The sequence below is a fragment of the Muscardinus avellanarius genome (genome assembly GCF_963383645.1).
Source record: "Muscardinus avellanarius genome assembly, chromosome: 9".
Lineage (NCBI taxonomy): Eukaryota > Metazoa > Chordata > Mammalia > Rodentia > Gliridae > Muscardinus > Muscardinus avellanarius.
This window is the reverse complement of record NC_137795.1, coordinates 70,335,550-70,362,271: the sequence shown is the minus strand read 5'-3', so window position 1 is coordinate 70,362,271 and position 26,722 is coordinate 70,335,550.

Genomic DNA, 26,722 nt, shown 5'->3' with positions numbered 1-26,722 from the left:
ATAGTCCTCTGGGTTTCTACAATGTTGTCGGTAATATATCTTTTTTCATCTCTTCATAATTTGAATTGATTCTATAATTTTTGGTTAATTTAACTAGTAGTTTATCTCTTTTGTTAGTTTTTTCAAGAAAACAGCTTTTGGTTTTGTTGAATTTATGTATTTTTATTCTCTATTTCATTAATTTCTGCTCTGATTTTAATAATTTTCTGCTTTCTACTGGCTTTGGGGTCAGACTATTACTGTTTTTTAAAGGCTTTGAGGTGTATAATTGAAATGAAAACTACAGGCCTTTATCATTGATGAACTTTGATGCAAAACTGCTAAACAAAATATTAGCAACAGGCATTCAAACCACATCAAGAAAATCATACACCATGACCAAGTAGGGTTCATCCCAGAGATGCAAGGCTGGTTCAATATACAAAAATCAATCCATGTAATTCATCACATAAACAAAAACAAAGACAAATATTACATAATCGTTTCAATAGATCCTGAAAAAGCATTTGACAAAATCCAATATCCATTTATGGTATAAGCACTGCAAATAATTGAATAGAAAGAACATACCTCAACATGATAAAGGCAATCTGCAATAGACCCACAATCCAACATCATATTAAATGGGGGAAAACTGTGATAATTCCTCCTAAAAACAGGAACAAGAAAAGGATGTCTACTTTTTTCAATATAGTAATTGAGATTTTAGCCAAAGCAATAAGGCAAGTAAAGGAAATCAAAGGAGTACAAATAGGAAAAGAAGAACTCAAACTTTCACTATTTGCAAATGACATGATACTATACTTAGAATTTATATCAATAAGTTTAAGTATATAAATTCAATGAATTCCAAAAAGCTTAGAAGATCAACAAAGTCAGCATGATGTCTGGATACAAAATTAATCTTAAAAAATTGGAAACTTTCTGTATACCAACCATAAATCCACTGAGAAAGAAATCTAGAAAACACTTACACTTAGAATATACCACAAAAAGATAAAATACTTAGAAATAAGCTTAACCAAGTAGATAAAAGACCTCTACAAAGAAAATTATAAAACATTAAATAAAGAAATCAAAGAACACCTTATAAGATGGAAAGATCTTCCAATGTTCATGACTAGACAGAATAAATATCATCAAAATCTCCATACTTCCAAAAGTGATCTACAAATTAAATGCAATATCCACTAAATTACCAAGATCATTCCTCACAAACATAGAAAAATCAGTCCTTAAATTCATTTGGAATAACAATAAAACCCAGAATAGTCAAAGTAGTTTTCAGCAACAAAATTCATGCAGGAGGAATCACAATACCTGACTTTAAACTACACTACAAAGCTATTGTAATAAAAACAGCATGGTACTGGAACAAAAACAGATACATAGACCAATAGAGCAGAATAGAAGACTCAGAAACAACCACACACTTACAGCCAATTGATTTTTGACAAAGGGGCCAAAAACATACACTGGAAGAAAGATAGTCTGTTCAACAAATAGTGTTGGCAAAACCGGCTAACCATATGCAGAAAAATGGAAATTAATCCCACTTTCTTACCCTACACAAGAGTCAATTCAAGATAGGTAAAAGAAGTGGAAATTAGACCAGAGACCTTGAGGGTCCTTGAAGAGGGCATAGGTCCAATACTGTAAAGCATAGGCACAGATAAAAACTTTCTCAACAAGACCCCAAAGGCACAAGAAACAAAAAGAAGGATCAATACATAGAATTGCATTAAACTGAAGAGCTTCTGTACAGCAAAGGAAACTATAAAGAACTCAACTGAGAGCCAACAGAATGGGAGAAGTTTTGCCACCTACTCTCCAATAGAGGACTGATATCTAGACTATACAGAGAACTCAATAAACTCAGCACTAAGAAAACAAATAACCCAATAAAAACACGGGTAAATGAACTAAATAGACACTTCACAAAATAATAAATCCAAACGGCCAATAACTACATGAAAAACCAGCTGGGCATGGTGACACATACTTGTAATCCCAGCATTCAGGAAGCTGAATCAGAAGGATAGTTGTTTGCAGACAGTCTCAGCTACTTAGTGAGGTCCTTTGCAACTCATTGAGACCCTGCTACACAAAAAAAGTTCTGGGGTGTAGCTTAGAGGTAGAATTGCCCATGAGTTCCATCCCTATTACTGCAAAATAAGAAAAAAGAAAAAATGCTCAACATCATTAGCAATCAGAGAGATGCAAATTAAAACTACCCTAAGACTTCACCTAACTCCAACTAGAATGGCAATCATTCAAAACACAAACAACAACAAATCCTGAAGAGGTTGTGGAAAAATGGGAACTCTAATACATTGTTGGTGGGACTGCAAATTAGTACAATCACTTTGGAAAACTGTATGGAGGATCCTCAGAAGAGGACTAATATCTGGAATATACAGAGAACTCAAGAATCTCAGCACTAAGAAAACAAATAACCCATTCAAAAAATGGGAAAGTGAATTAAATAGAATCTTCACAAAAAAAAATTCAAATAGCCAATAAATGCATGAAAAAATGCTCAAAATAATTGGCAGAGAAATGCAAATCAAAACTACCCTGAGATTTCACCTAACTCCAACAAGACCGGCAATCATTAAAAACACAAACAACAAATTCTGGTAAGGATGTGGATAAGTGGGAACTCTAATAAAACATTTTTGGTAGGATTGCAAATTAGTGCAAACACTTTGGAAAACAGTATGGAGGATCCACAGAAGAATGGGATTTAACTTACCATTTGATCCAGCAATACCACTTCTGGGTATCTACCCAGAAGAAGAAAGGAAACCAAATTACCAAACTAATGCATGTGTATCTATGTTCATAACTGCACAATTCACCATTGCCAAACTATGGAACCAGCCAAGATGTCCATCATTCTTTCTAACTAATGAATGGATTACACAGTGAGATATGTACACAATGGCATTTTACTCAGACGTAAAGAAAAAACACAATTACATCATTTACAGGGAAATGGATGGAGTTGAAGGGCATTTTGCTAAGTGAGATTATTCATTCACAGAAAATAAGAAATTGGATGATTTTCCTAATATGTGAAAGCTAGGAAGAAATGGGTAACAGGAGGAACTCTAGATGAAGAAGGACATCCTATAGAGAAGCAAATAAGGTGACCTAACTGAGGGGATGGGAGGGGAGAAAAGGGAAACTTTCTAAAGCTCATGATGTCCTTAAACATTAAATTCAATCACTAAGCCAAGCATGGGAAGGAGGAAGGTGGAGGAAATTTGATAAGGGTTAATTGGGTGATGTGTGCATGTATGCCTACACCATCTTGTACTCCATTAAGATGTATGACTATGGCCAGGAGTGGTGGCGTATGCTTGTAATCCCCGCACTTGGGAGGCAGAGACAGGAGGATCGCGCAGGTTCGAAGCCAGCCACGCACTGTTTTAGGAGATCCTGTTTCCAAACAAAATGTAAAAATAAGTCTGGGAGTGTAGCCTGGAGGTAGAAGGGCTTCCAGGAACCCCAGTACCACCAAAAAAAAAAAAAAAGATGTATGAATATAATGCACCAATAAAAATTTAGAAAAAGAAAGGTAAGTCAGAAGATAAGTTTCAAAACAAAAAAATAATTTCCATATATATTTCATCATATAGTGGATGAATAAAAATCAAATGGCATAAGTCATCAAGAAAGCTGTATCTTCTCTATTCTGAAATAGAAGGAGATTCCTTATAGCTAATGTTGCACATTATAATGCTTTGTACACTGGATGTGTAAAATTATTAATTCTTTATTTAACTAAATTGAAGCATGTAATTCAATTACAAAATTGAAGAAGGGAGTGGTAAAGGGAATTAAATATTCATTAGAAAGCATTTCCCATCAACCACTTGCTCATGCTTAGATCAAACAGTTCTAATAATTTCTTGTTAAATTCATCACTTTTCATTAGAAGAGTAATTGTAGTTGGTAAAAGGTAATGGTTACAGTGTGTTACACAATTAACACAGTGTGAAATGAACTAAAATATGCCCTCTACAGATGATTTTCTAGAAAGACTAGATAGTGGATTTAAGATAAATGTAATACTTTTCTAAATATTCTATCATCTTGTTAAATCTAATAAAAGTTAATTTATATTTCAGTTGAAAACTATGGCAGTCATTTAGACATTTTAAAAATTGATAAGACTCCAACATATTCCTTGAACCTAATGTAATACAATTTGATTGAAAAACAATGTTTGTTCTTTAAATAAGATCAGAGGCAATTTCTTGGATCCATGTTGATAAACCTGCCTAACAGGTCAAAGTTTAAAGGGCTTATTTAAGCCCTGAAATGCAACTCTTTATTTTTCATTTTAATATATTTTCTATTTATAAAGTTTACATGAGTTTATTTGAAACATACTGAAAAACAATACTACCATGAAGAAAGTCATAGTATTAAATATGATTATATAATTTCATTATCTTTTTATTTCATATATTAAATTATTATTTATTTATGAATATATATGTGTATTCGTATTAATGGTATAATATCTTTATATTTTATTGTACCTTATTATACTTCATTGAAGTGTAATTTACATTCAAGAGATTGCACAGATTTTAACTGTACAATGTAATGATTTGTCAGTCGAAGTACTTCCACAACCAAGATAGAACATTTCCAAACTCAAAAAGTTTCCTTTACTATCTTTTTAGTCATTACCCTTACCAAAACTCCAAGGTTTTGGTATTTCTGATCTGATTTCAGTCACTACATAAAGATTTTTTTCAATATTCTCATGTAAATAAAATCCTTCAGTTTAAACTTTGTGAATGATAAATTTTTCAAGGAAAAATACATTGATATCCATCCATGTGTTTGCATGAATTAATAATTTTTTTGAAATTTCTAACATATCTTTATATGGGTTAAGCAAAATTTGTATGTCCAAGCTGAGGAAAGTGGCACACATCTAGAATCCTAGTACTTGAGAAGATGAGACAGGAAGATTGCAAGTTTAAGGCTAGCATTAGCTAAGTTAGCAAGGCCTTGTTTCAAAGTAAAACATAAAAATGACTGGGGGTTTAGTTCAGTGGTAGAATACCCCTGGGTTCAATCTCTAGTACCTCAAAAAATAAAATCAATTGTACATCCATTCAACTGTTGAAAAACAGGACTATTTAAGTTTTGAGCTATTGCAGGTAAAGTTAAAATGAATATAGCTAGGTATATGTTTCAATACTCTTGAGTAAATAAGCAGAAGTAAGAGTATTCCAGTTGTGCACTAAGTGCATGTTTAACTTTCTCTAAAGAGATAAATTGGTCTTCAAAGAGATTTTGCTATCTATACTCCTAAAAGCAGCATATGAATGTTTTTAGTTGTTAATCTTTTCACTCTTGGCCGTTCTAACAGGTCTGAAGGGCATGTATTCATTCTCTTCCCACTTAGTGATGTGAAAAGAAGCTTTCATTAATACCTCTTATGAGGTTAAAAATGTTTCTCTCCATTTCTTATTTTCATATATTTTGACATAAATGGATATTTTATCAAAAGGTATATTGCTTTCTAATATCAGAAACATAGTAGAGAAAAAAGTTTCTGACTCTCCCTTCACCCACGGATGTAGCAAGTAAACATATTCACCCATCAGTTCCCTCGGATAGAGTAAAGAGACCAGTAAAAACTACAGTTTTAATATTATATTGCCCAAAAATAATTGATAGGATCAGTGAATCACTGAAGCCAGCAGTACATATTTATTGACTTATCAATGCCAGAAGTTACTGACCATCCAGAGATAGCAACCTCAGTGGGATATGAAATGTTCTAAAGGCTCCATAATCTTTCTTATTGAATATATTTCTTCATATTTGAAGTAGAAAACTTCAGTGGCCTACATGCGCATAAAAATCCAGAGACTGGAATTCTGCAATGAAAATGAACATCCTAAAATCAGAGTAAAATACAGAATAAAATGTAAGTAATTGAATCAGTTAGGTTTTCTTTTTTCTCTTTTCTTTTTTCTTTTTTTGGTGTTACTGGGGTTCCTGGAAACCCTTCTACCTCCGGGCTACACTGCCAGTTCCATTTTATACTTTATTTGGAAACAGAGTCTCTTAAGCCAGGGAGGCTGGCTTCGAACCTGCGTGATCCTACTGTCTCCACCTCCCAAACCCGGGGATTACAAGTGTGAGCCACCACGCCCGGCTTAAAAACCTAGATTTTCTCATGTTAGGCCCAGAAATCAAAGTTACTCTAGAGAATTTAATGATTATTATAAATTCTTATAGATCCTACACTACTTTACTACAGAATCCTAAGAGATGAGAAAGATGCAGCAGGAACTTACCTTGGCACATTATTATGCAGTAAAGTAATATAGGTCAAACCTTGATGGGGGACCCTGCAGGCTTCAGAAATCCTATTTGAAATATTTGATAATTTTTTAACTATGGAAAGGTGTACTGAATCGGATTAATAATAAGTAGTCAAAATGACATTGTTTGTGTATATGTTGACATAGGTTCAGAACTATATTCTTGTCTCTAACAAACTTACTTCAGTGAAATTTTGCCAAGCATATATTGTTTATTTATTTGGTTTCTAACTATCCACAGAGGTTCAACATAGCTATTATCCCTAAGTAATATAGTCCACCTTTTTCCATGATTTTAAATATGTGCTGTATTTTTAAAAAAATAGAGCTCTGGCTTTTCATACATTTCCTATAAAAGGAGATATTTATGAAATATCCTGTTTTATTGTTTAAATTGGGAGCAGATAGATGAAACAATAGTGATATAACTTAGATTTCCACAGACACTTATTCATACTGACAAGCTACCTGAAAAAATGTTTTATGGAATTTAGGAAATGTCAGCTTCAATGTAATAAATATCTTACCTAACTGCATAAGTTAGGAATTCTTACTAATGAGTCAGTAATACCTGCTCTCTAATGCCTTTGGTAGTTTACACTGACACATCTTAAGTTCTCTGATCTAGCCCATGACTGCTTCTCCCGGATAATTTCTTAACACTTCTTCCTCCCACCAAGCTACCATCAGTGTCCTGCCTGAGGCTTTGGGCACTGTATCCTTCTCTTACTGAAATATTCTTTCTTCTCTTGTCTGCCTGAGACTAGTGAGCACTTCTTTACCTTTTCTTGAATATATTCTAATATATAAATCCAGTTTTGTTATTTCCGTGAAGCTTTGTCTTTTTGGCCTGTGGTATATCTTAGTAAAATAATTGTTCTCCTTTGTGATTGGTTTGCTTACTAAAAATGTGTCCCTCAAAAAAATAAATAAATATGCACCTAAAGCACATTTTGGAAATAGTGAAACCTTAAAATATTAAATAAGTCTTTAGTCCCAAGAAATTAAACTTTTAAAGATCACCTTTAAAAAAATCAGTGAACTTCATCAGTTTTCTTGAATATTTAAATATTTTTCTGATAAAAGAACAATAATTCACAGGGTAGAGTCAAAATAAATATGGGGTATGGTGGTTACACCTAACGGAAACTCAAAATGCAATTAAGGAGATTAGATTATGAAGTGGCATTAATTCTTCCAAAATATCAACATTTAAAAGGGGATTTTTATCTAGGCATGGTGGCTTATTTCTGTAATACCAGTAGTTCAGAGGCTGAGACAGGAAGATCACAGATGTAGTCTCAGCCTCAGCAATTTAGCCAGAGAAATGGGAGTGTAGCTGGGAAGTAGAATAGAACCCTGGGTTCAATCCTCAGTACCAAATAGAAAAAAAAAAATGAGTTTTTAAAATAATTCTACCAAACTAATGGGTGAATATCTATGTTCATAGCTGCACAATTCACCATTGCCAAACTATGGAACCAGCCAAGATGTCCAACAGATGAATGGATTACAAAACTGTAGGATATGTACACAATGGAATTTTACTCAGCCATAAAGAAAAACACAATTGCATCATGTACCTGTAAATTGATAGAACCAGAGGACATTAAGTGAGATTAGTCAGTCACAAAAAATAAAAAGTCGAATGCTTTCCCTACTATGTGAAAGCTAGGGAGAAATGAGTAACAGTAGGAACTCTAGATGAAGAAGGAGATTTTATAGATGAGCAAATAAGGCTACTTAACTGAGGGGATGGGAAGGGGGAGAGAGGGAAACTCTCTAAAAGCACATGATATACTTAAACGTATCAAAATCAACCACTAAGCCAAGCATGGGAAGAAGGGATGGGGAGGGGAAGGGGTAGGGATCGGATAAGGGCTAATTGGAGGACGTATGCAGGTATGTCTCCCCAATTCTTTTATCCCATTAAGATGTATGACTACAGTGCACCAATAGAAAAAATATTAAAAAAGAACTAGAGAGAGTAGATCCCAGACACTAAACATGCCTGTGCCTTGGACTTCCACTTTCCAGCACAGATGAGAAATAAATTCATACTCTTTATAAAAAAATAAATAACTAAGAATATAAGAAATATATTTCTAAATGTTAAGAGTTTCATGGTTCATGAAATCATGGTTATTTTGATTTGCTTTTAATTTTAATTTTTGTATTTTTCTTTTTTTTTTTTTTTTTTTTTTTTTAGGTGGTACTGGGGTTCCTGGAAGCCCTTCTACCTCCGGGCTACACTCCCAGACCTATTTTTACATTTTATATTTGGAAACAGGGTCTCCTAAGCCAGCGTGCGCAGCTGGCTTCGAACCTGCGCGATCCTCCTGTCTCTGCCTCCCAAGCGCGGGGATTACAAGCATGCGCCACCACGCCCGGCTATGTATTTTTCTAATTTTAAAATTGAATTGTCTTGAATAAGCAAGATTTATTTTGTAAAACAAAATGGTAAAATATATCCTTGATGACAAAATTGTAAAAGAAGTTAACAATAAGTAACATGGTTTTTTGTGTGTTTGTGTGTGTGTGTGTGGTACTGGGGATGGAACCCAGGGGCCTTGCACCTCTGGGCTACACTCCCAGACCTATTTTATATTTTATTTGGAATCAGGGTCTCTTAAGCCAGCTGAGGCTGGCTTCAAACCTACATGTTCCTCCTCTCTCAGCCTCCCAAGCATGGAGATTACAAGCGTGCGCCACCACGCCGGGCTTAAGTAACACGTTTTTAAATTAAAAACAAAAGAAATATTTCAAACTATGCCTAAAGTGATATAAAACAGATGTTGGTAAAGATGAAAAATTAAATATATAGCTACTCGAAGATCTGTATGATCTTTGTCTTTTAACACATTTTTAATACATGGTTTAGTTGTTATTTTATAATTTAATTAATGTCTTCTAAATAGAAAATGAAGAAAATATATGAGGCAAGTTAAAATTTTCTGTTTTGTGTTTTCAATTTCAGTTTTTTTTTTTTTTTTTTTGGAGGTACTGGTGGAGATAGAACCCAGAGACATTCTACCTCCTAGCTACTCCCCCAGCCCTATTTTTTTATTTTTATTTTGAAACAGGGTCTTACAGGGTTTCAAAGGGCTTCACTAAGTAGCAATTTCATTGTTTTTTATTTTATTGGTACACTATAGTTTCACATCATAATATGCATCATATTGACAATGGCATACATTCATACAGTCCTTGGTGTCCTCCTCCCCACTCCTCTTCCCCTTTCCCATCAGAGTGTCCAGTTTGACCATACTACATTCACACTAATACACATATTTGAATGTGGCTCCTCCATGAATCAACCTCAGCCTTCTTACTCTTCTACCCTTCCTTTCTAGCTTTGTTTAGGATTCTCCTCCATTACCTGGAGTCCCTCTTGTAGTCCTAATACTCCCTAGTTTGGGCATATAAGATAAAACGTATGTCCCCTCTTTTCTGTGCTTGGCTGATCTCACTTAATGTTCTCCAAGTCTTTCTATCTTCTTGCAAATGACATGATTTTGTTCTTCTATATGGCTGAGTAGAATTCCATTGTGTGTGTTTCCCATAATTTTGCAATCCATTCATCTGTTGATAGAGACCTAAGTTGGTTGGTTCCATAGTTTGGCTATTGCAAATTGTGCTGCTATGAACATGGATATGCATATGTTACTGTATTCTCTCATTCCAACCTTTGGGAAGATCCCCAGGAGTGGTATAGCCAAATCATATCGTGGATCTATTCCCAGTTTTCTAAGGAATCTCCACACTGATCACCATAGCAATTTAAATTCCTTTTTAATATACTTTATCGGTGCAGTATAGCCTAACATCCTAATGAAGTTTAGAGTGATAGTGACATGCAATGCACCCAGCACTTAATGAGTTTCCCCCATTCCCTCCTCACTGCCTCCCCTTCCCCACACCTGATATTGAAAGTCTTTATATACAGGAGCTATACTGATGTTCTTTAAATGTGTAAGTCAATGTGAGGTGGCCATTCAATATTGTGTTAGTTTTTCTTCACTCTCTTAAACACCTGGTAAGAACAACTTAGAGAACACAAGGCTTCTTTAGCCCAAGACTGGGGGGATTTAGTCCATGGTCAGCTATCTCCAAGGCAGAAACCTCAAAGTGGCAGAGTATGGTGGAGCAGAGCTACTGGACTCAATGGAGAGAAGAGAGCTGGATTGAGCAAGGGGCAGGGAACAAGGTAAAGCCTTCTAGGGCATGCTCTCAGGGACCTATTTTCTTCTACTAGCTTTTGTATCCCAGCAGTTCATTTAGCCATCAAGGGATTAATCCACTGATATGTTCAGAGCCTTGTGATCAAATCATTGCCTAAAATCCCCATCTCTGAACCTTGCTGCTTTGCCTCAACATGTGAGCTTCTGGGAGAATGTTCAAGATCCAAACTGTAACATATTATGATATTGCTTGTGCCTTATATTTTCATATTTAACACTCCACTATAATTTATGTTTATTCCAAGGCTACCTATCAGCTAATGAACAATCAGCTTAATTGATACAAATGAACGTCTTCAAATATAACCACCAAATCCCAACAAATTCCACCCAGATATAGTTCTATTTCCTCTTGAGATCTTTCTGTATTATCTACTTTAAGTTTACCTCATTTCCTGATTTATTGAATCTTAATACATTATGGAAGGTTAATAGAAGATCCACCTGCATAGTTAAAAAGTCACCCATTTATTATATCATCTGGATAGTGTTTTGGTTAAATCTTAAGAAAGCTGACTTACAGAAATTTTAAAAAAAAACTATTTGTTTTAGAATAAAGTGAGAAAAGTCAAAGAAACACTTCCAGGAGAGCTGGAAACCTAAGACCAACAATGTGGTGTCTTCCAGTGTGTCTTTGTGTAGCATGTCCCCATCCGACACCAGATGGATTGAACTGGACAGCATGGCAGATGAAGGGGGAATTCCCTGGTGGAGGAGCTGCTCCCCCTCTCACACTGCCAGGTGTACTGAAGACAGAAGAGATCAGAACTTGTTAATAGGACAAGCCAAAAGATTCAGCATTTGCAAATTGAACAGGTGAAAATGTAACTGGTGCTAATTGAAAGCTAATTATCATCAGCTAGCAATTGGCAACCAGGTGTTCTGAGTCACCTAAAAGGCAAAGCAGGGAGGATGGTGAAGATATTTGCTTTTGGCACAGATGAGAATAAATTAGTTTCCTGACTGAGGCTTCAGCACTAGAATATTAGTCTTGTTTATTTTTACTGTTTTTGTGTGACTAGGATTAAACCGGAATAAAGCAAGGACTGCAAAGCAAAATAATGATGGGTTGTGTGTAAGAAGAACTTTATATTTTTCTAAATTAACTTTTTCCAAGAAAGAAATAGAGTACATACCAAAACCAATCTATTGAGTGTTGCCATTCTAGGAGCAGTCTGGCTTTACTCTTTAAGCACTGCTGAACACACACACCCACACACACACCCACACCCACACACACACACACACACACACACACACACTCACATGCATACACATGCATACACATGCATGCACATACACGCACGCACATGCTACCACAAAAGAGGGAAGTTTCTTGGGTCTAGTGGTACATATTATGTATTCCCTTAAAGGAATTTTTTTTCTGTGCATGGCACTGGAGATGGAATCCAAATGTGCTCTACCTCTGATCTATAGTTCCAGCCAATTGTATTTTTTACTTTGAAGTAGAGTCTTAACCAAATTTCTGTGAATATTACTAAACTGCTGAGGCTAGACTTGAATCTGCAGTTCTCCTATCTCAGCCTTTCAAGTACTGAGATTAGAGGCAGACACCAGTATGTCCAGCTTCAAGGCAATGTTTCTTCAAGAAGCTAAAGCTTAGACCAATCAAGTGATATGGTCAGACTCATAAGAGTAGTAAGCAATGCATTTAGAATCCAAGCACAAAGCTGCTTGATTTCAGAGCCCAGTTCTGTTTTTTCATCATCCTGCTTTTTTTATTTTTTACTTCCTTCAGGTCTGGGGATGGAACCCAGGAACAATTGACCTCCAAGCTATACCCCCTGCCCTATTTTTTATTCTTTATTTTGAAACCGGGTCTCACTGAGTTGCAGAGGGCCTCACTAAGTAGCTGAGGCTGTCCGGGAAACGCGATCCTCCAGGTCTCAGCCTCCCGAATGCTGGGATGACAAGCGTGCGCCACCACGCCCGGCTTCATCATTCTGCTTTTTGATGGAAACTTTTTTTCCATGCTTAGAACAATTATAGATTTCTATTTATTTTTAGGTAAATTCATTCAGATTATAATAGTCTTCAGAACTTCTTTTTTTTTCTTTTTTTTTTTTTTTTGGTGGTACTGGGGATGGAACCCAGGGGCCCTCTACCTCTGGGCTACACTCTCGGACCTATTTTTTATATTTTATTTGGAGACAGGGTCTCTTAAGCCAGCTGAGGCTGGCTTCAAACCTGCACGATCCTCCTGTCTCAGCCTCCCAAGCGCGGGGATTACAAGCGTGCGCCACCAAGCCCGGCTTCAAAACTTCTAATAAGAGTTCAAATAAAATTCAACATTTATGTAAAAAAGCATATGCACTACAAGTGTGCTGCTTAATGAATGAACAGAGCAAATGCATCCGTCCCGCGAGGAAATAGAACAGTACTAGCAATTCAGGAACTCCTCTGTGCCCCTCTGAGATACTATCCTCCCTCCAAAAGTAATTCGTTCTCTTGACTCTTAAGAGATTTATCCTGCTGGGGACTAAACTTTATATAAAGAAAACACTAGAGATTTTACACTCTTATGTCAGACTTTTTTCATTACCTGTTATGCTTGTGACATTTGTCCTGTTGATTTATTAATACTCAGCTATACAATGCCATAATATATCATAATATATTTATCAATTCTACAGTTCAGGAATATTGGACAGATTACAGTTTTGTCTATTGTTATTAATGCTTTGTATGTATTAATATATATGCATTTCTGATGATTTTATGCCCAGATACAATAGTCATGAGGCATCTTGGTTCAGCTTTACCAGAATCTATCAAACAGTTTTTCAAAGTGGTTGTACCAATTTGCTCCCCCACCAGCGATCTACAAGAATATCAGTTGACCAACACAACCTTGTCAATAGCAAATAATAATCACTTAATTTTAGTCATGCCTGGGGATGTGTAGTTGTAGTTCATTAATTCAATTGGCACACCTCCAGGGTTTAATAAGGTTGAGCCCCTTTTCATATATTATTTTAGCCATTTGGATATCCTCTTTTGTAATGTTACTGCTCAAATATCTTGCTTATTTTTCTATTCATTTTTTTCAGTTTATTCTTTTTATGAACTTTTAAGACACCATTGCATATTCTAGAATTTGAGCCCCTAAATCAGAATAGTGTGATGATCATTTTGATCTCTTAGATTGCCTTTCTACAACGTAAGAGTGGCTTTTGTTGAGAAAAAGTTTTTAATTTGTTTTAAAAGTGTTATATAGGCTGGGCGTGGCGGTGCATATTTGTAATCCTGGCATTTGGGAGGCTGCGAAAGGAGGATCATGGTTCCAGGACAGCCTCAGGTACTACTTAGTGAGGCCCTTTGCAATGAGTGAGATCTTGTTTCAAAATAAATAATAAAAAATAGGGCTGCGGGTATAGCTTGGAGGTATATAATGCCCCCTGGATTCCATCCCCAGGACCGAAAAAAAAATGTTTTCACCTTTTTACCTTATATCTAGTGACAGCCTACCCAAAAGTCAAGAAGATGCTCTCTTATAAGGACTTTTAGAATTTGTTTACCTTCCATAGAAAATCCATTTGAAATTTACTTTTTTATGGCTGTAAAATTAGATTTGAAATTATTTTCTCATGAATTTTCACTTGATTCAGCACCACCTATTGAAAGGCTTCTCCTTAGCCCACTGCCCCATAAAGTTGCTTCAGTCCAGATAAACAATCATATATATGCAAACTGAATATATGTGATTGTTTATCTGGTGATTTGGCCCATTTTTTTTTTTACCATGAATGACTTGTACAGTATTTCGACTAACATAATTTATAATATCTTAATATCATTGAAGTCTTCTACCACTGATATTCATCTTGAAGTTTATCTCAGATGTTTTTAGTCATTTGCATCACCGTATTAATTTTAGAATAATTTTCTCAATTAAAAAATAACCTGAGAGTTTGATTAGAACGTCCTTAAGTCTACAAACCAATTAAAGGAAAACTAATAATTCTATAACACGATACTTTTAACCCAATAACACATTAATAGCTCCCTTCATTTTATTGAGTTGGGTTTTACATGTAATTTCTTCTTCCATAATTTATATTAAAAAATGACAAAATACCACAAATAAATATGATTTTGGTTTAGGGGTGTGTGTGTGTGTGTGTGTGTGTGTGTGTGTGTGTCCGCCCGTGCATGTGCATGCACGTGTATGGTGCACACTCATAATTTGATCTTAATATATTTTTTCTTGTAAGGTCTTTGTCACATTTTATTATCAAGGTTTTACTGATACATTTATAAAATTTGTCAGAAGAATATTTAACCAGTAGGGCTGCAGCTAAGTGTTTTCTTTGTCAGAAGTTTTAAAACTGTGCCTAAAGCATTTTAAGTAGGTTTCCTATTTAGTGTTTGGTTAGTCTTGATTTATTATTTTCCTAGGAGCATGTTTATTATCTCTGTATTTTCAAATTTAATAGCACCAAGATTTTCATAATATTCTTATTATCCTTTGAGAATCTGATAAATCTCAAATTATATCACTTTTCTCATTACTAATACCGATAATTTATATTTTCTCTCTTCCTTTTCTTCTCTCATTTCATACATGTTACTAGAAGATTATTAATTGTATTAATTTTTGTTAAGCACTACTTATTGGCTTTGTTATCCTATGGTGTGCCTATGCATTATTTCACTGATCTTTGCTCCTATCTTTATTACATTTCTTCTAATTTCTTTAGAGCTAATATGCTATTATTTTTTCAACTTATTGAGATCAATGTTTATTTTTAATCTTTTTTCTAATATATTTATTTAATTGTGTAAGATTCTCTCTAAGAATGGATTTGCTTCATTGATGGGGTGTGTCTATACAGCGCCTAAGAAGATTCGGCCTGAGCGGCCTACGGCCTAAGGCAAAACTTTAAGTAAAGTGATGCAGCAAAAAACAGTCAAGATGGCGCCTGGAGGAAGCTAGGAAGGCGTGGTTTCCCCATTCACTATGGGTGGGGAGACTGAGCGGTTTTTCCCTTTCTACCTTTAAAGGAGCTTTCCGCACACATGAATGGCTCATGTACTGGCCTGGGATTGGCTGTAAACTACGTGCTAGTGATCTTTATCCCGGATAGGCTAGGCTATTCCTCACGGAAATTCCCCTCGTGGCTTGGTACTATACAAAGAACTGCTTGGAGAGAAATAAGGGAGATCCTGCTTGACTTGACTCCCGGCTCGTGGGTTTGTGTTCGAGTCGTCGGTACTCATCATCTCGCCAAGCCCTGTCAGCTGTTGGGCAGGATTCCCAACACTTCATGCCCCTGCTTTACAATATTATTTTCTATTTTTTCAAGTAAAATATTGTTCTGCATTTATTTTTTAACAATATACTTTTTAAAAAGTATTGTGTAATTTTTAATTTAACTTCATCTTTTATTATAATTTATAGCTTGATTTTATGCTTAGCAATCATACTCTACAATATTTCATTTTAGAGATTTGTTAAATCTTAATATATTCAGCAGTGTATGGTCAATTTTGACAAATGTTCCATATGTACTTGAAAAATTATGAGATTTATAATTGTTAGCCATTTAACACATATGAATGTATGTACATGCATATATATATATATATATATATATATATAAAATTTACTACATGTTTCAAAATTTCTACACAATTTTGTCTGCTTATTCTATCATTTATTTAGATATGCATTTTCAAATTTCACACTATCATTAATTTCACACTATTAATTTAGTTAGTTCTCCATATACTTTGAAGCTATTATTAGATGCCTTATTAGATACAGATGCATCATGTTTACATAGATATATGTTTTTCCTATGCTAACCTGTTTTGTATGTGTGTGTGTGTGTGTGTGTGTGTGTGTGTGTGTGTGTTACTGAGAATGAAACCCAGGGGCATTGTACCTCCAAGGTGCACACCCAGCCCTATTCTTTAGTTTCTTTATTTTGAAACAGGGTCTCAGTGAGTTGCAAAGGGCCTTACTAAGTAGCTGAGGCTGTCTGCAAACTGTGATCCTCTGGTCTCAGCCTCCTGAATGCTGGAATTACAAGCATGGGCCACCACACCCAGCAGCCTATTTTTGCTATAAATTATCCTTCCTATCTCTAGAATATCTATTTGTTTATAAATGCACTGTCCATGGTATTAATAAATATACCAGTCTTTGGGGTAAGTATATTTTACAAGATCTTACTTTCAACCTTTCCATTACTTTTAATTCAAGCCAGCCCTCTTTTATGCAAAATATAAATGAATTTCATTTTTTGGTTTTATCTGGAAATATTTTTCTTTGATTGAAGTATTTAGCCCATTTATATTTAATGCAATTCTTTATCATTTAAAATTTAATATTACTCTTCACATACATACAAACACATATATACACAGGCAACAGAGACATCCATCTGTATGCATGCATAAACTCCATAAAATATTATTTTTATTTTTATGTTTCAGTATTTATTTTACTTTATATACATATTTAACCTTTCAGATCAGGTCCTGTGTGATTTGATAAATCCCTCATAGACTTCAAACAGATTGTCTCTAATAGAATGTTACTAATTGACTACCCTAGTAGGTTTAATCAGATTATTTATAAAAGCTAATAAACTGAGCTGGGCATGGTGGCACACGCTTATAATCCCAGCATTTGGGATGCTGAGACAGGAGAACGGAGGTTTGTGAACAGCCTCAGCTAATAAGTGAGGTCTTTTGCAACTCAGTGAGACCCTGTTTCAAAATAAAGAATAAAAAATAGGGCTGAGGGTGTAGCTTGGAGGTAGTATGTCCCTGGGTTCCATCCCCAGTACCACCAAAAAAAAAAAAAGCTAATATTGTAATAACGGAAACTATGAGTTAACACCAGGAAATCACTATAGAAGTAAGAAACTGCAAGAACTTAAACAAATAGACTTATTTACATTTTAGAATATTTTATTATCAAGCAGAGAATTTTAGAATTTGTTTAAAATTAAATCCATGTACAATATCTGTCTGTATTTGAAAGATTTTACAAAATTAAATTGATGTAAAATTTGTTAACAGAACACATTATCACATAAATTTATTGGACACTGGTTGGATATATTCATTGTTGAGTCATCACTTGAACATAAGAGCAGTAATGCCTATCCATCATTTCCTCCCAGACCCAAAATGGTAAGCAGTGGGATCACTGTCCTTCATCCCAGTTATAATCTCTATCACCAACCAAGAAAGAAAGTGTCTTCTACAAATCCTCATTTTTACCTACACATTGAAGCAGGGAGAGAAACTGCACAAAGTTGTTTTGTTTCATTTTATTTTCCCACAAGAACAAGCACGCAGGGTTAAATTTTACATGATTTGCTTCTAGGGACATTTGCATTCACATTATTAAGGAAGCAAAGCAATATGCTAAAAGATGCAGCTTGTGAAATAGGGGAATAAAACAGCACCAACAGAAACAAGACAAATACCCACTTCTGAATTGCTAGCAGAAGGTGAGGAGAGGTTAAGCACCAAGTGCTTTCCAGGAAAGATTCATAGAACTAATTCCGCATGTGCTGCCTTGGCAGGGAAGAATTCACATCCCTGAAACCACACTGAGAGCTCCAGAGAAGAGTGAGTCTACCTGCCCTACATACTATAGGTCACACATGCCAGGCGATGCTGGATTATTCCAGGGTTCATTATCTTCTTCATGAGTTTCCCCTTAGACCTTTGTTCTCTATCTTTTCCTTATTCATGTCCATGGTTTAGTCATTTCACTGCTCATTAGCATCTAAATTAAAGAGTTGGGACTTAGGTTAAGTTCAGATTTGTTAGATGCTCCGAGAAAAAGGTGGGAGAGCAGGCTCAGGTTCAGGAAGAAAGCTGGGCTGGTGACTCAGAGGTGCCAATTATCTTCGCCTGCCCCCACAGTCCCTCCTGCAGCACTTCTCAAGCTGCCTTCTGAGGCACTTTGCCGTCCACCCACTGGCACTGGTGACCCTCTTAGTCCTAACTAATTAGAGAGGCTAATAGTTGACCTGAAACAAACCAATTAGAATTTCTTTTCTGAGATTTTGTGAACGCGCACGCGAAATTTCACCTCCAAGTTACACCCCCAGCCTTTGGTTATTTATTTATTTATTTTTAATTTTGAAATAGGGTCTTGCTAAGTCACTAAGGGTTTCACAGTGTTGCTGAGGCTGGCCTCAAAACTGTGATCTTCCTGTCTCAGTCTCCCAAGTACTGGGATTACAGGCGGACAGCAAAACCATGCCTCGTTCCTATGAATTGTGTGTGTGTGTGTGTGTGTGTGTGTGTGTGTGTGTGTGTGTGTTACAGAGACATTAGTTATTTTCTATTGGAGTCTTGACCAGAAAGACTGTTATAGACCTATAACCAGGACCCCAGTCCATAATTATAGTAACTTTAGAGAGAAAATTGAAATGGGTACATGGGGAGAAGTAAGGCTAAGGGATTACAGTAAAGCTGCCAAAGAGGAAAAAGCAGAATAACTTTCCAATTTTAGGTTCTCTGAAGCTCACAGAGAGCGTCAGAGTGTTGGTATCTAACCAATAATCTTTCCCTGAGTTTAAAGACTGGCTCTAGCTGGGCTGGGCGTGGTGGCACAGTTTGTAATCCCTGCACTTGGGAGGCAGAGACAGGAGGATCTGGCAGATTTGAAGCCAGCCGCGCTGGCTTAAGAGACCCTGTTTCCAAATTTTAAAAAAAGTATAAAAATAGGTCTGGGAATGTAGCCCGGAGGTAGAAGGGTTTCCAGGAACCCCAGCACCACCAATAAATAAATAAGAGAAAGAAAGAAAGAAAGAAAGAAAGAAAGAAAGAAAGAAAGAAAGAAAGAAAGAAAGAAAGAAAGAAAGAAAGACTGGCTCTAGAATCTTTACAAAAAATACTCACAAACTAACTTTAATTTTAAGTTGGTTAATTGAATTCTGTAGATTTTCTTTAAATAATTATTTGAAGCCAAAATAATTATGACTAGGGTACTAAAAAGACTCAGGACTTAGGACTTTATAGACAATATCCTCTGTATGTTTAATGAGACAAGTTGAGAACAAGCCTGGATTTCTGACAATCAAGAGTAATTATAATAAGGCCAAAATGTAAGATGTTGGCATGAGGTGAGGCTGAAGCAATGGACATGAACCAGATCATAAAGTACCTTATATGCTATGCAAAGGAGTCCAGCATTATTGCTCAATATTAATATTTTTTATAAAACCAAACTATTTAGTTGGGCATATGAGTCACACCTATAATCCCAGTATTTGGGAGGCTGAGACAATAGGATGGCAGGTTGGAAGACAGGCTCCACAATATAGCAAGACTCTCATTAAACTAGTAAGATCCTATTTCTAAACAAAAAAATAAATAAATAAAAAGGGCCCGGAGATTTACCCAAAGGTAGAATATCCCTGGGTTCAATCTCCTGCCCCACAAACAATAAGTAAATAAATAAAGTAAATAAATACATAAATACATAAATGCATAAATACATAAACACATAAACTCTTCTATGCTGGGAAGTGATGTATCATAAATGCAATGAAGCATTACTAAAGATCCATTAACTATTTAGTTGGGCGTAGTGGTACATAACTGTAACCCCAGTACTTGGGAAACTGAGAGATGAGAGTTTCAAGTTCAGTAACTCAGTGAGGTTCTCAACAACTTACTGAGACCTTGTTTTAAAATAAAATTTTAAAAAACTGAAATTAAGGGCTGAAGGTATAGCTAGAGGTAGAATAACCCCAGGTTCTCTCCTCAGTACCACACTTTCACTATATATGTAACAGAGGTTGAGAAAATTGCTTGCAAAAGAAAAGAATCTAACAGCCCTATGAAGGATGAATTGAGGGGAGAGATGTCTAAATATTAAATTAATAAAGTTATAGCCCGTGTGGTCGTGCACACTTGTAATCCCAGTATTTGGAAGGCTGAGAAGGAGGATGGCACAGGTTCAAAGCCAGCCTCAGCTACTTAGTGAGACTCTCAGTAACTTTAGTGAGACCCTGTTTCAAAATAAAATATAATATAGGTCTTGGAGTGTAACCAGAGGTAGAACCCCTGGGGTTACATCCCCATGACCACAAAAACAAAATAAAATAAAAAGTTAATCTACTATCCACACAAGTAAGCTCTAGTTTTTATTTCATAATCAGCTGCAGCTTTTGCTTTGGAAATTTTTAAATGACAATATAGAATGAAATAAAAATATAAAGTTATAAATTATATAAGAGATTGAGGAATTTTAAAAACAATATTCCAAGGAAAAGCCACATAAGCAGGAAAGGAGGCATCTACTCTCCACGACTAAGACCTGAATCCCAGGGTACTCACCTTATTGTCTCGCCACAAGAAAAATCACCATTTTCTTGAACAGACAGAAAAAATCTCTGACTTTTGGCTCCATATGTTGAATTATTCTTAATATTAAAAAGGAATAAAATAAATGTTGCTTTCATCTTCTAGCAGCATGGTATTCCTTCACATTGCAACATCAGTTTCTCTCTCTCTCTCTCTCTCTCTCTCTCTCTCTCTCTCTCTCTCTCTCTCTCTCTCCCTCCCTCCTTCCCTCCCTCTCTCCCTCTTTTTCTCTTTCTCAGTCTCCCTTCCTACATCTTGCCTCTTGCCATACCCACAAATGCATACACACCCCACCAATACTACCATCAGATGTGTTAAATGCCATCTACCTTAGTCAAAACTATGGCTCTAATAGAGCCTGATCTCATTCCTGGAAAAGACCTATCAAGAGATGAAATCTGAACTCCTTAGAATGGCATGTAAGGTTTCCTATGATCTAGTTCCTATCCACTTCTCCAGGCTAACCTCATGCTAATTCCTTAAATGTTACCTGCATTCTAACCACTCACACAGTACCCTCTGTCTATAATGTCCTATTTTTTTAAAGTCACTAGGCCTTGGAGCAACCTTTAAAAACTCAACTAAGATTCTCTTCTTCTGGAAACATTCATATATTGCCACTCCCTGCTTGTTCGCTGAGACTAGTCACACTTAATTGCAATTACTGGACTTTCTCCTCTACTTAAATATAGCACGTTTTAATAAGGACACTATGATTTTGTTCTAATCCTCCACAAATAACTATCACAGTGCCAGCCAATAATATAATGTTAGTACATAGCAGTCTGATAGACATTTATTTAATTAATTTTTGGTTGGCTTTGAGAACTACTACCTCTAACAAGCTCAGTTTGGGTCTTTTATTTAGTAGGATTGCCATTTAACTAAAAGTTGGTTGTCCCTTGCATGAAAATGACTTCTTTTATTGAATCACTTTAGAGATAAAAGGATATATTTTTGGTATTAATTTTATTGAAAATTCTACCATTCAATGGAACCTTAAAACAAATAGTTTTTTTTAAATAAAATGAACAGAGTTTTTAAATGTTAATGATAGTTCAATAAGGAAAGGTAACACATCTACTCAGGACAAGAAATCTACTCATTAGCTCAATAATTTTAATTAGTAGCAAAAATAAAAAGACATAGTATGGTTTTATTTTCCCCATAGATGCAGTGTTGATTGTATTAGTATATCCTATCAGGGATCCTAAATCTAGGTGATTACAAAGTTTTGCTAATCTTGGAGAAGGCTGCTTCTCATCTTTAAAATGAAATGTTCTCCTAGGGGGAAAAAGACTCTGGTTGGGAAAACTCAATATTAGATGCAAAGCAGTGTAATTCTTTTCAAGATGGCCTTGAGATGGAGCCCATTCATGGATTTTAGCATCCATGAAATTGGAGGAATAAACATACCTTGAAAATGGTTTGATTTTCTTTCACCAAGCAGCACCGTACTTTCTTGCTTTGCTGCTTTTTGAAAGTTTTTGGATCTTCAAATGGCATTAAAAGCTAGAGAATGGAAAACAAAAACTACAAGCAATTGCCCAGCTAATGTTTGCCTCAAATGCAAAGTCGGGGGAAAAAGTAGAACATCCTCAACGAGTGTAATCAGCTTGAAATGAGTGATAAAAATTCGATTATCTACCAGTGCAAATTTGTGCAACAAATTACCATCAGCCTTGTATGGTCTAGCAACCTATTTGCTGTTTTCAAATCATTTTGACTTTCAATGAAAAAAATAATCACAAGGACCTCAAAAATACTTTTTTAGGTTAGTCATTACCAACCAAATGTGCATCATCTGTGAATTTCAAGTAAATTCTCTTAACATAATTATTCTTTAAATATAAACTTTAAGCCACTTTAAAATAGCCTCTCCAAAGTACATCTGTGGAGCAATAATTGATATTCAAGAAATAAGAAAACATCAAAATAAATAAGGAAACTGCTTTCCATGGTCAAAATCCTTTAGAAAACACTGAGTAACACAGGCACAGTGGTTTCTTTGTTTTTGGATGTCTTAGATATTGCATTAGTAACAATATGGGTTGTGAATGTTCATGAAAGGAATTATTTTTAAACCCAATTGAGATTTTGGGGGATGAACCTATTAATTTTCTGTCTCGAAACTATACCTCTAGATTTTATTTCATTTTTATGTCTTATTTTGAAACAGGGTCTTGCTAAGTTGCTGAGGGTGTCACTAAGTTGCTGAGTAACTCACTACGTTGCTGAGACTGGCTGAGAACCTGTGATCCTCCTATCTCAGCCTCCATTAAATCCTTCTTCCTGAAGTAGCACAAGTGACCATCGTCATATCCTTAGTAAGGCTAGACTTAAATATGTATGACCACTTAGGAAAGAAAGAAAGAAAGAAAGAAAGAAAGAAAGAAAGAAAGAAAGAAAGAAAGAAAGAAAGAAAGAAAGAAGCAAGCCATCCTTGTGGTACTTGACTGGATTTTGCCAATGTTTTGTGGTATAGGTTTGTTCAGCTGCTGTTGGAGCATGCTTCAATAATTGAGGGATAGCCCACACTCGGCATTATGTTAAGAGTCTTCTAACCTATGGTTTATTTGCCTTGGGAATAAATAAATTCAGTAGTGTTGGAAGAAAACCCTAATATTTTGTCAGATTCTTCCTATCTGGCATTGTTGCTATGTGTTGGTCCATTCAAGCTGATGTGAACTAGATAGATTATAAGCATTAATTTATTTCTCACAGTTTTCTAACCTGGGAAGTCCAAGGCTGAGGTGCCACTGGGTTTGGTCTCATAATTTTCCTCATAAGCAGCACTTGGTTTCTGTTCTCACACAATGGAAGGGGTGAGGAGATTCTCAGGCTTCCTTTTTCAGTATTTTTTATACTTTTATTGGTGCACTATTGTTTCCCATCATAATGTAGATTGTAGTGGTAGTGACATATAAGCACACAGCATTTGGTGAGCTTTCCCTAGGCTCCCTCCCTGCCCAACACTAATCCATTTCTGAAATCTCTTTACACATGACCTAGACACTTCCCGTAGGTCCTCCATCCAATGCCATCACCCTGGAGATTAGGACTTCAATGGGTGGAATTTGTGTGAGACACAAGCGTTCATATTTCATCACAGTAGTTAGTTTCACAGCTCATTTTTTCTCCATATCCACTTCCATTTACTCTAGAAAATGGAGTAAATTCTTTCAAGATAATTATCCTCAATCCAGTGTCTCTGTAGATTATCAGAGCTAGAAGAATTGAAAGGGCTCTATTTTGTCCCTAAATCTGCCAGTAATAAGTAATCTACTTGTTATCAAGAACTCAGCATAATTATAAGCTGCAAAAAAATATGTTCTGATCATTCCAGACCTAATAAACATATATATAAGGTCACAAAATGAATAGTATTATTCTAGGATACGTTTGAGTAGACATTTAAATGCAATAAACTTGTCTATCTCTAGTTCACAGGTTCACTGACTTTTTTCTTTAAGGTTTTAATTAAAAAGTAAATGTAAGTTTTATGAGGGTAGAGATTTGAACAGACTGTAGTTATTGATGTAGTCCCAGTATCTATAACTATTTTATCTAGTGAACATATAGTGGCATACATAGTACATAAAATAAACAATATATATATTGTTGGTGGATAAATTAACCTTAAATAAATTCCCTCGTTTCTGCGATGACAAAAATCTCTTCTGTCTATTAGAACTAAAAGAAAACTGCAGAGGCAAAGGAGATCAGAGTAGATCAGATTGGCCATTCTGAATTTATGAAGTATCATTATGATTATAATTATGTTCCCAGGTTTATATACTAAACTCTTCTCTTTACAACTATAAATCAATATTAGCTAGTATCTCCTTGTCCTTTAAAATATTAAAAAAAAACTGGTATTATAAACCCAGTGTAAAGAGGTATCTCTTTCAGCCTAACTAACTTGTTCATGGCTTTGGTTTTCTACTCACCACTAACTTCTAGTTCTTTTTCCTCTGAGTGAGCTGGTTTGTCTTTTTGCACCATGTGTGCTGTCCCTACCCTTCACTGCATCCTTCCCCACCACACAGCATCCTGATCACATCTTTCTCCAAAATAGCCATCAAGGCAAGGTTATATCTGTAACTGACTTTAACTGGAGATTCAAGTCAGCAGATTTTCATCTCAGCAGGATGAACCAAGAAGAATTAATTACTCTATCTCAGCTCTTAAAATTCCTTTAGCTGCACATTCCAACACAAGGAATGTGCAAGTAGACATTCTCTTTCCTATCAGATCACTCTTTCCCAGCTTACTAAATACTTCTTACACAAATATTTTAACATAAGAATTATGATGATATTCCTCATAGCTCTCTACAGGAACTGAGAAAAGATTCTCAAGCTGACAGTAGTGCTGCTCTCAGTACTCGGTACTTGGGAGGCTGAGACAGGAGGATTACAGGTTCACTGTCAGCTTCAGCTACTTATTGAGGCCCTCTGCAACTTAGTGAGACTGTTTCAAAACAAAGAATAAAAAATAGGGCTGGGGATTTAGCTAGAAGGTAGAATGCCCCTAGGTTTAATCCACAGTACCAAAAAGAAATGTCCAAAAACAGTGTCCATTAAACTCACTTTAAACATTATGTTTAATTGTTGAATGTTGTCTGTTTCCACCCCGTCCTCACACAGTCAAATAGTAATCCAGGAATCTGAGGTAAGATTGGAATGTGTATGTCTGTCTTTTGAAGAGATGGATTTTTATTTGGGACTGATGGACACAGAGTCAGTGTAAGAACTGAGCCATGGACAAGGTGTTATAGAATATTTGAGGGTATTCTTTAAAGGCCTCATTTCTGTGGAAACTATTCCATTCTAAAATCATACCCACAAAACTTTTATAACACTACCTTTTTGAGTTGTTTATCTTACCTAATGAAAGGATATTCAGAAAAACAAACTTGGAACAGAGAAAAGCACAATTTAAAAATTGCCTCATTATCCTACCATCAAAGAGAACCACATACAATATATCATGATGAGATAACCCATGTCTTTCTTTTTTTAGGGCTCCTTTAGGTAAATTGTTTTAAAATATTCTTTTTGCAAATTCCTTGACATGTGCTTTTTCATAAGTATTACCAAAATGTTGTTTTAATACTTCCATGCAGTTCATCAAGTAAATATTCTGTAATCAATTTAATGATTCTCCTACTAGATATTTAGCCCTATCTAATATCTGTGCATTTATAATAACATGTTAATAAACACATTATACATAAAATTTGTTGAATATTTGCAATGATTTACTTAAGATTAATTCTTAGAATTAAAATTAGTCCCACAATATGAATATTTCTAAAGCTTTTGATATTTATTTCCAATTCCTTCCAGAAAGTTTATATTTTTCACATTATGGTGTTTAAAACTTTACTACATCGGATTTTTTATTCTTTGATCCGAACCAAATGTTTTTTGCTACCAAGGCTGTTGAACTTGAGAATAAGAGAGCTGACACCAAGCCTTTGATTTGGTGTGGGGTCAGTGGAGGCGTCTGAAGCCTTTCATCTTCTTCTGTTTGACTGGGGTGATCTGCTCCCTCAGTTATGAAGCAGTCACCTTGCAGGCTGTGTTCCCCCAGTCACTAATGAAAGCTTGTGCCTTTAAAATATGAGTACTTGGGGCATCCATGGTTACTTTTACTGAGTTATAACGGTGATACAGTTTTCTGTTTTAATATCTATCCTATAGCAAGGGAATACATATTTATTGAAAAGTATATAGAAAAGTATGAGAA